This window comes from Acomys russatus, chromosome 2, assembly GCF_903995435.1.
Source record: "Acomys russatus chromosome 2, mAcoRus1.1, whole genome shotgun sequence".
In the NCBI taxonomy this organism is placed as follows: Eukaryota; Metazoa; Chordata; class Mammalia; order Rodentia; family Muridae; genus Acomys; species Acomys russatus.
Genome location: NC_067138.1, coordinates 5,399,845 through 5,414,911, shown reverse-complemented (window position 1 = coordinate 5,414,911; position 15,067 = coordinate 5,399,845).

Below are 15,067 nucleotides of genomic sequence, written 5' to 3'. Positions count from 1 at the left end.
TTCTCTCTGCACTTGGCTACAGATGTTATTCTTTATTCTTCAGCTTTACCTGGAATAGTACACTGAATACACACTTCCTCGCCAAAGTAACTTGCTTTTTGTCAGTGTATTTTCCACAACAATAGAAACTGGGTGCAATTACTTTGTAGCTTTCTAGTTATGTACCTTTTGCAAGTTTAAGAAAATTATGTTATAGAAAATGATTTGTGAGTTTAATATTATTTAAAAGTGGCAATCATTTTACAGGCTACCAATTTTTACAAGGCATCCTCAGAAATATTTCTTAAATATAAGTTACAACTATATGAAATACATTGGCTTATTGCTTTAATAATTCTGGTTACAGTCTACAGAAGTGTCATTCATGTCATTAATCTCATTGTAAAGAGAGAATATTTTTGAGAATACAACAAGTGCAGCACAAAACAGACTACTCTGGTTTCCTCTATATAATGTGACACATGAATCTTAAACTGAGCATGAAAGTTTGATTTTACATGACTACTCTTTTTTTTTACTTTAAATTAATTTATTCATATTACATCTCAATTATCCCATCCCTTATTTCCTCCCTTTCCTCCCTCCCTCCTGCTTTCACCCTATTCTTCTCACCTATGTCTGTGACTGAGTGGGACCTTCTCCTCCTCTATATGATCATTGGGTATCAAGTCTCTTCTTAGTATCCTGCTATCCTTCCTCTGAATGCCACCAGGCCTCCCAATCAAGGGTACATGGTCAAATATGGGCCACCAGAGTTTTTGTGAAAGTGAGTCTTTGCTCTTCCCTCAAAGGTGGAGAATGTCCTGTCCATTGGCTAGATCTGGGTAGGGGTTTGATGTTTACTAAATGTATTATCCTTGGTTGGTGTCATAGTTTGAGCAGAATCCCTGCTCCCCGATCATAATGTTCTTCTTATAGGTTTCTAGGACCATCTGGATGCTTCTACTTCCCCATTCTTCCATACTTCTCTCACCTAGACCCCAGTAGAATGACCTTATATCTATCCCAATTTCCTGGTAAGTGAAGACTTCCATGGGATATGCCCCTTGGGCTAGTGTCCAATTATGAGTGAGTATATACTATTTGAGTCTTTCCACTTCTGGGTTATCTCACTCATTATGATCCTTTCTAGTGCCATCCATTTGTCCAGAAAACTCTTTATTTCAGAAGTTCACAATCATTTTGAATTATATTGATAGAATAATCCACAAATTTCTTCATCATTTCTATGTGTTTATATATTTTATCCATTGTGTTGTCAGGTAAAGCCTATGATACCTTTATGTTTTGTACAATTTTCCCAAACAGAACTTACATTTTGCTATTTCAATTGATACCTAAATACCAGTGTTATGTAAATATTAGGTAAAGAATTTTCTCTGGAAAATACTTATAGAGATGAGAAATTAGCTATGTATATTGAATAAATGATCAATTCAAGCATGAAAGTTTTGCTACAACTACTTATTTTATTCAGGAAAAAACTGTATTCAGAATGTTTAAGCAAAACAAATGTTATTATTTTGTTAGTCAAAAATAAACAGCTGAATAAAGATTTCTGCTAAATTTTCTCAGTTGTTATCTAGTGATTGCCATACAAAGCATTGATCTGAGTTGCACTTCATTGTTTTTCTCTGGGTATGTGTATATATGCCTGAATACTCAAGATGTGTTGCATGCAGCATTTATTTCAACCACTATTGTATTTATACAGCATTGTACTTCCACCAATGTCGAATGAGATTTTAGGAATGGTTAATTGTAGCATTTCTCAACACTTCTCTTCTAATGTCTGTGTAACATTCTATATATGATGAACATAGAGATATGTCATATTTCATTTCTAAATTGGTCAATCATGTTTCATAGTTTCCTACTATAGCTGTTAGCACAATTATTATTTTAAACTTTAGTATATTTTGCTTTTTAAATTGTGTATAATGCATTCATAGTGATATATATATATATATATATATATATATATATATATATATATATGTGTGTGTGTGTATATATATTTTTTCTAAGATTTATCATGTATACCTATATGCCAGAAGAGGGCATCAAATCCCATTGTATATGGTTGTGAGCTGCCATTACTTGCTGGTAATTGAACTCAGGACCTGTGGAAGAGCACACAACCATCTTAATTACCAGCCATCTCTCCAGCTCCTATGTATTTTTAAAATAACTATTCCTTTAGAAAAGTTTATTGCTTCCCATATGTCTTTACTATGAGAAATATCATAAAGCTAATCTAATTATATCAAAAATTAAAAATAAATTAACTGAGATAATAAATGTTTATGCAGATTTTATTGATGGTAGTTTAGATAAAAAGGGGGAGTTAAATTAATTCATTGAGAAACTCTGTTTTTTATATTTTTAGCTATTCTATCATTATTTATTCTTAATGAGAAAAATATTAACCTGGAAATTGTTTTCATCAATCTTAGATATATAAAGCAAGTTACCAAAGAATGACGTATTAGGAAGCAAGTAAGTTTAGCCTTCATAAGACTTTCCTATTTGTTTGATTCCTTTGACCCCAGGCTTATAAAAATAATAAATAATTTAATTCCATCTTTAAAATATTATTTTTAAAATAAAGGAAATCTTGAAATTTGCAGGCAATGGGTGGAAATAGAAATGATCATCCTGAGTGAGATAACCCAGACCCAGAAATATCTATACTCAGCAGGGTATTAGAACAGATGCTGGGACTCACTGCTGGATTCAATGTGAGAGTTGTATGGAAGAATAGGGGGACTAGAAGGACCCAGAGTATCCAGATGCCCCACAAGAACACCACCAAGGATATTGGATATGGACCCATGGACCTGCACAAACTGTTGTACCAACCAAGGACAATGCATGCAGTAGACTTAGAACCCCTGTGCAGATCTAGCCAATGGACAACTCATTCTCCACAGTTGTGAGGAGAGTTGGCACTGTCTCTGACATGAACTCTCATGCCTCCAATTTGATCAATTCCCCTTGGTACGGAGTCATGGTGGCACACAGAGGAAGGAGAAGCAATCTTTCTGTCCATTCTTCTGCATAGAGTGAGAGCCCTTAGGGGAGAGTTTGATGAAGACATTCCAGTTTGGACTGGGTACTTCCATCTATGGCTATCTTCACATTACTCAGTTGTAGGTCTCTGTGTTAACCATGCTTAACACATACACAGCAGTTCAGAATTGTACTCTGAGATATGCATTTTCCTTTATGTGTTCATCTGTGGAATATATGAAGGGGACAAATACCTCTTGACATTTGTCTGAGATAATTGCTATGAGGTCCAAGAATGAGATAGTAGATAGATGATATTAGCTAGAACTCTCTCTATAAGCTGAGTAGAAAGACACAAAAGGCTTTTACATCTTGTTCTTTCCTTGAGGAAATACAGAAAGTTAGGGATGTGGAATCTTCTTTTTCTCTAGTCTTTATGATTTATGAGCACAATAAAAACTGAAAAGCACATGTTGTTTCCAAAAGTGCTATGAATCCCCTCAACAGTGCCAACTATCTGGCCTTCACAGGAACAAAAGGGTTCCCAAGTAATGGTGTTATTTCTCTCATCATTTTCTGACAAAAACAATTCCCATTCCCAGTCCATCAATAACATGCATTATATTTTACACATCCCACAGAAAAGAGTTTGGGCCAGACACAGAAGAGTAATGCAAAGAAGCCCCAGAGTAATAGAAATCTCCTGAGGAGAGGAATATTACTAGATACTGCCACCATTTTGCTAGCAGGAATAGTTGGAGCCAGCTACTTGATTTTCATCATCATCATGAAACTTTAGATGATTGTCCTGAATGAATTCAAATAATTTCCATTCTAGAACATTTTTCAACTTCTGTAGTCATGTTAATCAAATAGGTCAGCAAAACAAATCCATCATATCAAAAAATTGGAAAGAAACAAAATAATACACAGCATTGAAAAATGACTTGTGAAAAGAACTTGCATAAGATACAGCAAATCTACTTTTGACGTATTTCATATATTTGATTATAGTAACCACTTCAATTTATATTCCTTTCTTCATTTCTATCTTTTGCCCCTATCTTCTGTCAGCTTCCTTGGTACTACTTACCCAAAGATATTATACGGGACTTTCTAAGTTAGAATAAACACTTCTTCTTTTCAATAGTTATACATCTGCAAATATGCCACAGTTTAATGAAAATGTCATTGAAATGGAACTTCTAGAGGCTATTTTAATAATGGTAATAATCATCCACAGAAGAATCATGAGAACAAAGCCATAAAGGTAGATAGAGATCTACATAATTGCTAAAAATAATAATTATAGCCTGCAAACCTCATACCGCATTGAGAACCCCCATCCCCAGAGGCCCCCACCTGGGACAAACAAGTTAGACATCTGATTACACTGCGCCTCTGGGCAAACATAGCAGTGGTGAGCTAGGCTCTGCTCTCTGTACATTCCATCTACTGCACCTTACCCCTATGTGCATTCGTGGAGGGTAGAAGCTTGTAGAGAAACCAAATAAGTCCCTTCAAACCACAGTTCCCTGGCCTGTACTCCTGGCAAACCTAAAAGCAGAAAGCTCTGCCCCCATCCACTGTTAACTCTATTCCTAGCCCAGAGTGCAGCCCCCATCCCCAGTGGCCTGCTGTGGCCACCAGAGACAGGTAGAGATAGACAGGAGAGACCTCCACACCCTAGCCAAGTACCTGTACAAAGCTCCTGGGCAAGCACATTAGTGATGATCCTGCCTCTCTGATTACTCTACATTCTGTATCACAGCCATTACTGTATTGCCAGAGGCCTAGAGCCATCTAGGACTCTCCCCCAACACCCCAGCCATCCAGACCCTGTAAAAAACTCCCAATAGAGGTAAACTGCACTATTCTCCCAATGTTCCATTTTCTGACCCACAAACTGTCCTGTGTTATTGCAGGACTGCAAATACCAGATACAACCCGATTGGTAAAGATCAGTGTAAGAATATAAATAACAAGAGCTTGTTCAGTATGGCAACACCTGAGCCCAGCAATCATACTACAACAGTCTCAGGATATCTTAATCCATCTCAGGAACAGAAAAAATGACAATAAATGCCATCTCATAGAAAAAAAAAAGGTCTATAAAGAAGACATAAATAAATCCCATAAAGGAATACAGGAAAATACTTTCAAAGAGGTAGGGGCCAGTAAAGAGGAAATGGATACATTTCTTAATGAAATACAGGAAAACATATTGGTGAAGAAAATTAATGAAACTGTTTAAGACCTGAAAATGTAAGTAAAAGAAATAAAATGAAGCACAATCTGAAAGAATCCTGGAGATGAAAAACTTAGGCAAGAGAACAGGGACAAAAGATACAAGCATCAGCAGCAGAATTCAAAAGATGGAAGAGAGGATCTCAGGCATAGATGATATGATAAAAGAAATTGATAAATCAATAAAATAAAATTTTAAATATAAAATAATCCTTTTACAAAACATCCAGGAAATATGAGATATTATGAAAAGACCTAACATATGAAAAATAGAAAAAGAGGGTGAAGAGTCCCTCCTCCAAGGACCAGAAAATATTTTCAACAAAATTATAAAAGAAAATTTCCCCACCCCAAGAAAAAGCCATGCCTATAATCATGCAAGAAGCACCCAGAATACCAATTAGACTGGACCAGAAAGAAGATCATCTTGCCACATAAAAATCAAAACACTAAATCTATAGAACAAAGAAAGAATGTTAAAAGCTGCAAGGGGAGAAGGCCAAGTAACATAAATGCAGACCTATCAGAATTACACCTGACTTCCCCATAGACACTCTAAAGGCCTGGAAGGCCTAGGAAGATATCTTACAAACCCTACGAGACCACAAATGTTATCCCAGACTATTCTATTCTCTGTCATGTTAGATGGAGCAAACAAGATAGTCTAAAAAAAATAAGTGATATATATACACACAAATCCAGCACTAAATAAAATAGTAGAAGGAAAACTATCACGAGGAGGGTAACTATATCTAGAAAACACAGACAATAAATAATTCCACACCAGAAAAAAAGAAAAGGGAAGCACACACAAACAGACACACTAACACCACCAACATCAAAATTACAGGAATTAACAATCATTGCCAATTTATATCTCTCAACCTCAATGGTCTCAACTCACCAATAAAAAGATACAGGCTAATAGAATGATGGCAAAATAGGGATCCATCCTTATGCTGCATAAAGAAGCCCACCTCAATAGCAAAGAAAAATATTTCCTCTGAGTAAAGGGCTGACAGAGTTTTTCCAATAAACCCAAGAAGCAAGTGCAAGTAGCTATTCTAACATGTAAAAAATCAGACTTTCAACCAAATTAATCAAAAGAGATGGTAAAGGGCATGTCATGCTCATCAAAGAAAAATTCACCAAGAAGACATCTCAATTCTGGACATATATGCCTCAAATGCAAGGGCATTCACCTTTGTAAAAGACAGCTTACATAACACATTGAACTGCACACACCAAGAGTATGAGATTTCAACACACCTTTCTCACCAAAGGACAGGTCATCAAAACAGAAACTGAACAGAGAAATAATGAAACTAATTGATATTATGAGTCAATAGAAGCTCATGTATATCTACAGGACATTCCATCCTAACATAAAAGAGTCTTCCTCTGAGCACTTCATGGAACCTTCTCAAAAATGTATTAAATTCTCAGTCACAAAGCAAGCTTCAACAGATACACAAAAACTGAAAAACACAATGTATTCTATCAGACCATCATGGATTATACATGGACTTCAACAATAGAAACAACAGAAAGCCTATAAACACATGGAAACTGAACAACTCTACTCAGTGACCACTAGGGTCAGGGAAGAAGTACAGAAGGAAATTAAGGACTTTCTAGAATTCAATGAAAATGAAGGTACATCATACTTGAAATTTATGGGTCACGATGAAAGCAGTGTTAAGAGCAAAGTTCATAGCAATAATTTCCGTCATAAAGAAATTGGAGAGATCTCATACCAGCAATTTAAAAGTACACCTGAAATCTTTAGAACAAAAAGAAAGAAGCACACACAAGAGAAGCAGACAGCAGGAAATAATCAAACTCGGGGCTGAAATCAATACAGTAAACAAACAGTACAATACAAAGAATAAACAAAACCAAGAGCTGGTTCTTTGAGAAAATCAACAAAATAGACACACTGTTAGCTAAACTAACAAAAGACAGTTAAGTACAGGGAGACAGTATCTAAATTAGCAAAATCAGAAGGGAAAAAGGAAAACTAACAACAGACACAGACAAAATACAAAGAATCAGTAGTTCTTACTTCAAAAACCTATCCTCCTGGTGCTCCATATTTGACAATTCCCCTTGGTGGGAAGGCCTGGTGGCACTCAACGAAACAATAAGCAGTCTACCAAGATGACACTTGATAGCCTATGACCATATAGTGGGGGAGGAGGTCCACCTCGGTCATAGACCTAGGGGAGGAGAATAGGATGAAAGCAGGAAGGAGGAATGGGAGGATACAAGTGATGGGATAACAATTGAGTTGTAATCTCAATAAGTTAATAAAATTAAAGGAAAAAACCTATTCACCACAAAAAAAAATGGAACATTTAAATAACATGAATGATTTTCTTGATAGATACCACTTACCAACACTAAATCAAGATCAGATAAACAATTTTAATAGGAATATAACCCTTAAGGAAAAAGAAGTAATTACTAAAAGTTTCTCAACAAACAAAGGAACCCCACCATCAGAAGTTTCAGCACAGAATTGTACAGGACTTTCCAGAACGAAGACCTAATACCAATACCAATACAAACAGAATGAGCATTGCAAAAGTCAAGTCCAAGTGGACCAAAGACCTCAACAGAAAATAGATACACTAAATCAATTAGAAGGGAAAGTGGAGAACAGCCTTGAACTCATTGGCACAGTAGTCAACCTCCTGAAGAGAAAACCACTAGTTAAGGCACTAAGATCAACTATTAATAAATGTGACATCATAAAACTGAAAAGCTTCTGTAAGACAAACGACACGACAGGAAACCATTTAAAGTGTCATTATTTTTGTCATATTTAAATGCATATGTAGCTGATATGCAGCTTAGTCATCATGTGGGTCCCTGAATAATGAGAGCAGAAGCTGTCTCTGACTCAGTTACCTGCTTTTGGATTCTGTCCCCTAGCTGGGCTGCCTTGTTTGGACTTAGTAGGAGAGGAAGCACTTAGCCCTGGTGTGATTTGTGGTGTCATGGTGGATTGGTAACACTTAGAGGGCCTCCTTTCTCTGAGAAGTCTAAGAGGCAATAGTGGGCGAGGCAGTTTGAGGCAGCGTGAGTGGAAGGAGAGCTGATGTGAAACTGTAAATTATTGAAATAAAAATAAATAAATCAAAAAATCTAAACATTTAAATATTTTGTTGAAAAATTATATAATTACATAAAATTAAATATGATGAATTATATTTCTGTGAACAACACACACTGCAGACAAAACTATGTTGAAATGCTTACTTGACCACTAATTCAGAGGGTTTACTATAAGGAATTATTTGTTTTGTTCCTTTAAAATTGATATATTGATCATCATAATAGACATATCTGAAAATTACCCTATCTCATCCAAGAAGAGAAAGATGTGAGTTATGTTGGGAAGACATGCTTAATTAAATGGTTTAAAGTAAATGGCACAATCAGAGACAGAGCCGCTGCTCTAATTTTTGGATGCAGTTTTTCAGCAACTATCTTGATGAATATAATATTAAGATTTTACTTGTTACATTTGTCAAACAAGTAAATAAATTTGCATGTTAAAAAACAAATATCTCATAAAATGACAAATAGTTGATCTACAGTGAGGATTCAAATTTTGTGTCAAACAAGTACTTCTCACTTTTAAAATTTCACAAAACTTAATGGAATTTTCAGAGAAAAGTTTTCTGCAATGTCAGCAAGTTAACAATAAATCTTTACATCAAAGTTCCACTTGGCTCACATAGCTCATATTCACAGAGACACACTTGTACATAAATACACGATTTGAAATATGAAAATTAGAGAACAGTAAGTAAAAATGCCTAGAGTACACTGTGCAAAACTATAATCCTGGTTACTCGAGAGCTTGGGGTTGGGGGCTAGTTCACAGCATGCCTACATACTACAGAGTGAATGTACAAGATTCTAGATTCAGCATTAATTCTCAGGCAGAAATAAAAGGAAAGAATGAAAAAATGGTGCAAAGAGAAGGGAAAAAGAAAGGAAGGAAGAACGGTAAAATCTAAGGAGAGAAACAAATCTCAGAAGACATACTCCTTAGAAAAATTTGTAGTGGATGAGGACTCCCCAGGAAAGGAATTTAGACTTTAGGAGCAATGTGGTCTATGCTCTTTAACATGCAGTAGTTTTAAAATTACTGCTATTTAAAGTGTGTGTGTGTGTGTGTGTGTGTGTGTGTGTGTATGTGTGTGTATAAGAGAAACACAGTAACAAAACTGACTTTCACTATTTCTTGTTTGTTTTTTGTTTTTTGTTTTTTTGTTTTGTTTTGTTTTTTTGAGAGAGAGACAGGGTTTCTCTGTGTAGCCTTGGCTGCCCTGGATCTCACTCTGTAGACCAGACTGGCTTCGAACTCTGACATCAGCCTGACTCTGCCTCCCCAGTGCTAGGATGAAAAGCATGTACTATCACACCCTGCTGACTTCCACTATTTCTGTTGTCATTAAATCAGTACAGACATCCATCCTCACATTTTTCACAAAGATAAAAACTAATACAGATTAGAAGTTTTCAACTATCTAGTGCATAATTCCCAAATATGGTTGAAAGCAGAAATGTTTTCAGCAGCCTTGCAAAGTTGCCTAGGTTTATAATAGCAGGCCTGATTTCATATTTGTTATACATGCCTTAATTTGACTTAGATAGCTGTTGGTTACTAACAACATGTAAGTGAAATTTATTGCACCTTTTCTTGCCATGTTGATCATTATTGATGGTTCATAGGTGCCAGAGATGGTAGAATTAATAGTTTCTCTTCTGTGGTAACTTGTATAGTACTTTCAAGTACCATAAATAGAAAAATGCAAGAAGGAGGATTTCAGATCGGTTCTAGACCAAATTATCTGAATCCTATGTCTGAAGTGTGACAATTCTTGAGAAATAGTGTCTTACTTTCATCCTTCTGTGGTTACCAAGAGCTACATCAATTGTCTTTTTTTTTAATATATTTTGTTAATTTATTCATATTACATCTAAATTTTTATCCCATCCCTTGTATCCTCCCATTCCTTCCTCCCTCCCATTTTCCCCTTAATCCCCTCCCCTATGACTGTGATTGAGGGGGACCTCCTCCCCCTCGATATGATCCTAGGGTATCAAGTCTCGGTAGTCTGCTATCCTTCCTCTGAGTGCTGCCAGGCCTTCCCATCCAGGGGATGTTGTCAAATATGGGGCATCAGAGTTCATGTGAAAGTCAGTCCCCAGTCTTCACTCAACTGTGGAGAATGTCCTGTCCATTGGCTAGATCTGGGTAGGGGTTTGAAGTTTACTGCACATATTGTCCTTGCCTAGTGCCATAGTTTGAGCAGGACCCCTGGGCCCAGATCTGCCCATCATAAATATGGGAAAATAGAAGGTTCCAGAGGATCCTAGAAACCTACAAGTAGAACAATTTCTTCTTTTGTACTGGAAGTTACTTGAACTACCCTGAGCGATCATCTAAATGTAATTTTCTCATGTATGGTACTGGGGATTTGTTTGTCTCTGAATATTGTATGTAATATTGTCAGGCCAGGTATAGTCATATTTTAAAAGTTTTACTTAGATGTGTTGTGTATAATTGTCTGTAAATATGAAATAATATAATCCCTTGAGATTGTTTCAAGTGACTTTGGTTCTATTTGCTCATTTTCTTCTTTAATATTAACTTCCCTCACTCTTCCCCAGTTGGAGGACTTCCCCATTTTCTACTTACTCTTCTAACATCTGTATCCTTTTATTACCTTTCACACATGCGTGTGTGCAAACACACATACACACACACACACACACACACACACACACACATTTTCCCTTTATAATTTCTAGTTTGGTGATGTGAATAGAATGCCTAATCAAAGAATCATAGTTTAACTCATTAAGGAATGTGTCTACCTGGGAGGGATTAAGAGGTGCCTTGTTGGAGGAATTATGTCACTGTGGGTGGACTTTGAAGTTTAAAAGGCCCCAGCCAGGTCCAGTGTCACCTTCCTTCACCCTGCAGATGCAGACATAGAACAATCAGCTATTTCTCTAGCACCTATATGCCTATATGCTGCCATTCTCCCTGCCATAATAATTATGAATTATGGTCTAAACGTCAGAAACTATAAGTCTCAATTAATTGATTTGTTTTTATAAGAGTTGCTCTTGTTATTGTACCTCTTCATAGCAACAGAACACTAAAACAGATGGTTTTTCCATAGTGTATACTCATATCTGAAGATTTGGTTGCCTTATAGTTGCCCCTTTGTTTGCAATTTCAGGGATACTAAAGAAACCAGATTAGAGATATTAAGGATTGACATAAAAGAGAGAAAAATAAATTAAGAATACTCCTATCACTTCTTGACACCTGTCAGTTCCTCTTATTTTTCTGTCCCTATGTAATACAAAATTTGCTGGATGATGGTGGCACACCCCTTTTAACCTAGCATTCAGAATGCAAAGGTAAGTGGATCTCTGAATTTGAGTCCAGCCTGATCTATAAAGTGAGTTCCAGGACAGCTAAGGTTACAAAGAGAAACACTATCTCAAAATAAACAGACAAACAAAATACAGAATTCATATGAGTCACAGAAACAGAGGATAAAAGGAAAGATATATAATAAACATTTATGATCGTTTTTCTAATTAACAAAAAAATAATAACATAATGTTTCCCAAATTATTGAAAATCTAGATTTGCCTAGGGTTGAATGACATAATAAGATTATATTAACATTCTGTCATCTCTTTCGTAAATTATCGTCATCCAAAACTTTATTCTTGCCTTGTTCTGGAGTCCAAAATTCTAAATCTAGTTTGACTGGAACAGAATGAAGATGCTGGCAAAAGCATGCACTCTCCATTAGAAAAAATCAATTACCTAATTCTTCCCATCTTCCTTGGTTTGAGGTCCTTCAAGGAAAATATCTGATTCCCTGACTGCATTGTCCACTTCTGTATCTGAAAAAAATCCTCCTTTTACTCCAGACTTGAAACTGTAATTAAAGCCTGAATTTTTAAGCATCCTTACCTTGATCTCACAGGTGCATACATAATATACTATTGTCATGTTCTGTGTGTCTCTTACCACAACCATGTGTTTTAAAATGTATTATAGAAAAAGTAGTAGCAATGAAGACAAATAGCCTTGAGGACAATTAATGACACTGTATTCAACAAATAAAACTATTTGAAACACCAAGAAGAGTATATGTTATCCTTAAATTTTAATAAATCACTGCAAGCCACAAAATTATTACATGTTTGCTCTTTTTGTTAATAATAGGCATAGTTTTTATTTCATTTTATTTTTATTTTTATATATTTGTTTCGTTTATTCACTTTAAACCCTGGTTGTAGCCACATCCCTTCTCTTCTCCTAGTGTCAACCTCCCTTACTCTCCCCTATTCCTTCTCCCCTATTCTTCAGAAAAGGGGAGCACCCATTCTTATCAACTTGGGCTCATCAAGTCACATCAGGACTGAGCATGCCCTCTTCCCCTGTGGCCTGACATGGCAGTCCTGCCAGGGAATAGTTGATCAAAAAGCTGCAATCAAAGACTATATCAGAGACAACCACTGCTCCAATTATTAGCAGACTCATAGGAATTCTGAGATGCTCATCAGTTACATCCAGTCCACGCATGGTCCTTCTTGGTGCTTCAATCTCAGCAAGACCCTCTGAGCCCTGGTTAGTTGGCTCTGTGGGTCTTCTTTTTTTTTAATTAATTTATTCTTGTTACATTTAAATGTTTATCCCATCCCTTGTATCCTCCCATTCTTCCCTCCCCCCCCCCCATTTTCCCCTTGTTCCACTCCCCTATGATTGTTCCTGAGAGAGATTACCTCCCCCTGTATATGCTCATAGGGTATCAAGTCTCTTCTTGGCAACCTGCTGCCCTTCCTCTGAGTGCCACCAGGTCTCCCACTCCAGAGGACATGGTCAAATGTGAGGCACCAGAGTACGTGAGAAAGACATACCCCACTCTCCACTCAACTGTGGAGAATGTTCTGACCATTGGCTAGATCTTGGTAGGGGCTTAAAGTTTACCGCCTGTATTGTCCTTGGCTGGTGCCTTAGTTTGAACAGGACACCTGGGCCCAAATCTGCCTATCATAATGTTCTACTTGTAGGTTTCTAGGACCCTCTGGATCCTTCTACTTTGCTATTCTCCCATGCTTCTCTCATTTAGAGTCCCAATAGAATGTCCGCCCCTTTGTCCCAGTTTCTTTGTAAGTGAAGGCTTTTCTGGGACATGCTCCTTAGGCTAGTATGCAGATATAAGTGAGTATATACCATTTGATTCTTTCTGCTTCTGGGTTAACTCACTCATTATGATAATTTCTAGCTCCATCATTTATCCACAAATTTTGAGAATTCCTTGTTTTTAATAGCTGAGTAGTATTCCATAGTGTATATGTACCACAGTTTCTTTATCCATTCTTCTACTGATGGACACTTAGGCTGTTTCCATGTTCTGGCTATTATGAATAAGGCTGCTATGAACATGATTGAGCAAATTTTCTTGTTGCGTGTTGGAGCATCCTCTGGGTATATTCCAAGGAGTGGAATAGCTGGGTCTTGAGGAAGCCCTATTCCCATTTTTCTGAGATAGCACCAGATAGATTTCCAAAGTGGTTGTACTAGTTTGCATTCCCACCAGCAATGAAGGAGTGTTCCTCTCTCCCCACATCCTCGCCAGCATGTGGTGTCACTTGAATTTTTGATCTTAGCCATTCTGATGGATGTAAGATGGAATCTCAGAGTTGTTTTGATTTGCATTTCCCTGATGACTAAGGAGGCTGAGCATTTCTTTAAGTGTTTCTCAGCCATTTGATACTCCTCTGTTGAGAATTCTCTGTTTAGTTCCAAGCCCCATTTTTCAATTGGGTTATTTGGTTTGGTGGTGTTAAATTTCTTGAGTTCTTTATATATTTTGGATATTAGACGTTTGTTAGATATAGGGTTGGTGAAGATCTTTTCCCAGTCTGTAGGCTGTCGCTTTGTTCTCTTGACAGTGTCTCCTGCCTTTCAGAAACGTCTCAGCCTCATGAGGTCCCATTTATTAATGGTTGACCTTAAGGCCTGGGCCGTTGGTGTTCTGTTCAGGAAGTTGTCTCCTGTGCCAAATATGTTCCAGGCTCTTCGCCACTTTTTCTTCTAAGTGACTTAGTGTCTCTGGTTTTATGTTGAGGTCTTTAATCCACTTGGATTTGAGTTTTGTGCAAGGTGACAAATACGGGTCAAGTTGCACTTTTTTACACATAGACCTCCAGTTTGACCCACATCATTTGTTGAATATGCTATTCTTTTTCCATTGAATGTATTTGGCTTCTTTGTCAAAAATCAAGTGACGATATGTGTGTGGATTCTTATCCGGATCTTCAATTCGATTCCACTGATCAACCAGCCTGTTGCTGTTCCAGTACCATACTGTTTTAATTACTATTGCTTTATAGTACAGTTTGATATCAGGTATAGAGATTCCTCCGGAGCACCTTTTATTGTACAAGATTGTTTTAGCTATTCTGGGTTTTTTGTTTTTCCATATGAAGTTCAGAATTGAACTTTCAATATCTTTAAAAAATTGTGGAGGTATTTTGATAGGGATTGCATTGAATCTGTAGATTGCTTTTGGTAGGATGGCCATTTTTACTATGTTAATTTTCCTGCTCCATGAGCAACAAAGATCATTCCATCTTCTCAGGTCATCTTCAATCCCTTTCTTCAGAGTTTTGAAATTTGTTTCAAACAAGTCCTTCACTTGCTTAGTTAGAGTAACTCCTAGATATTTTATATTGCTTGTGCCTAATGTGA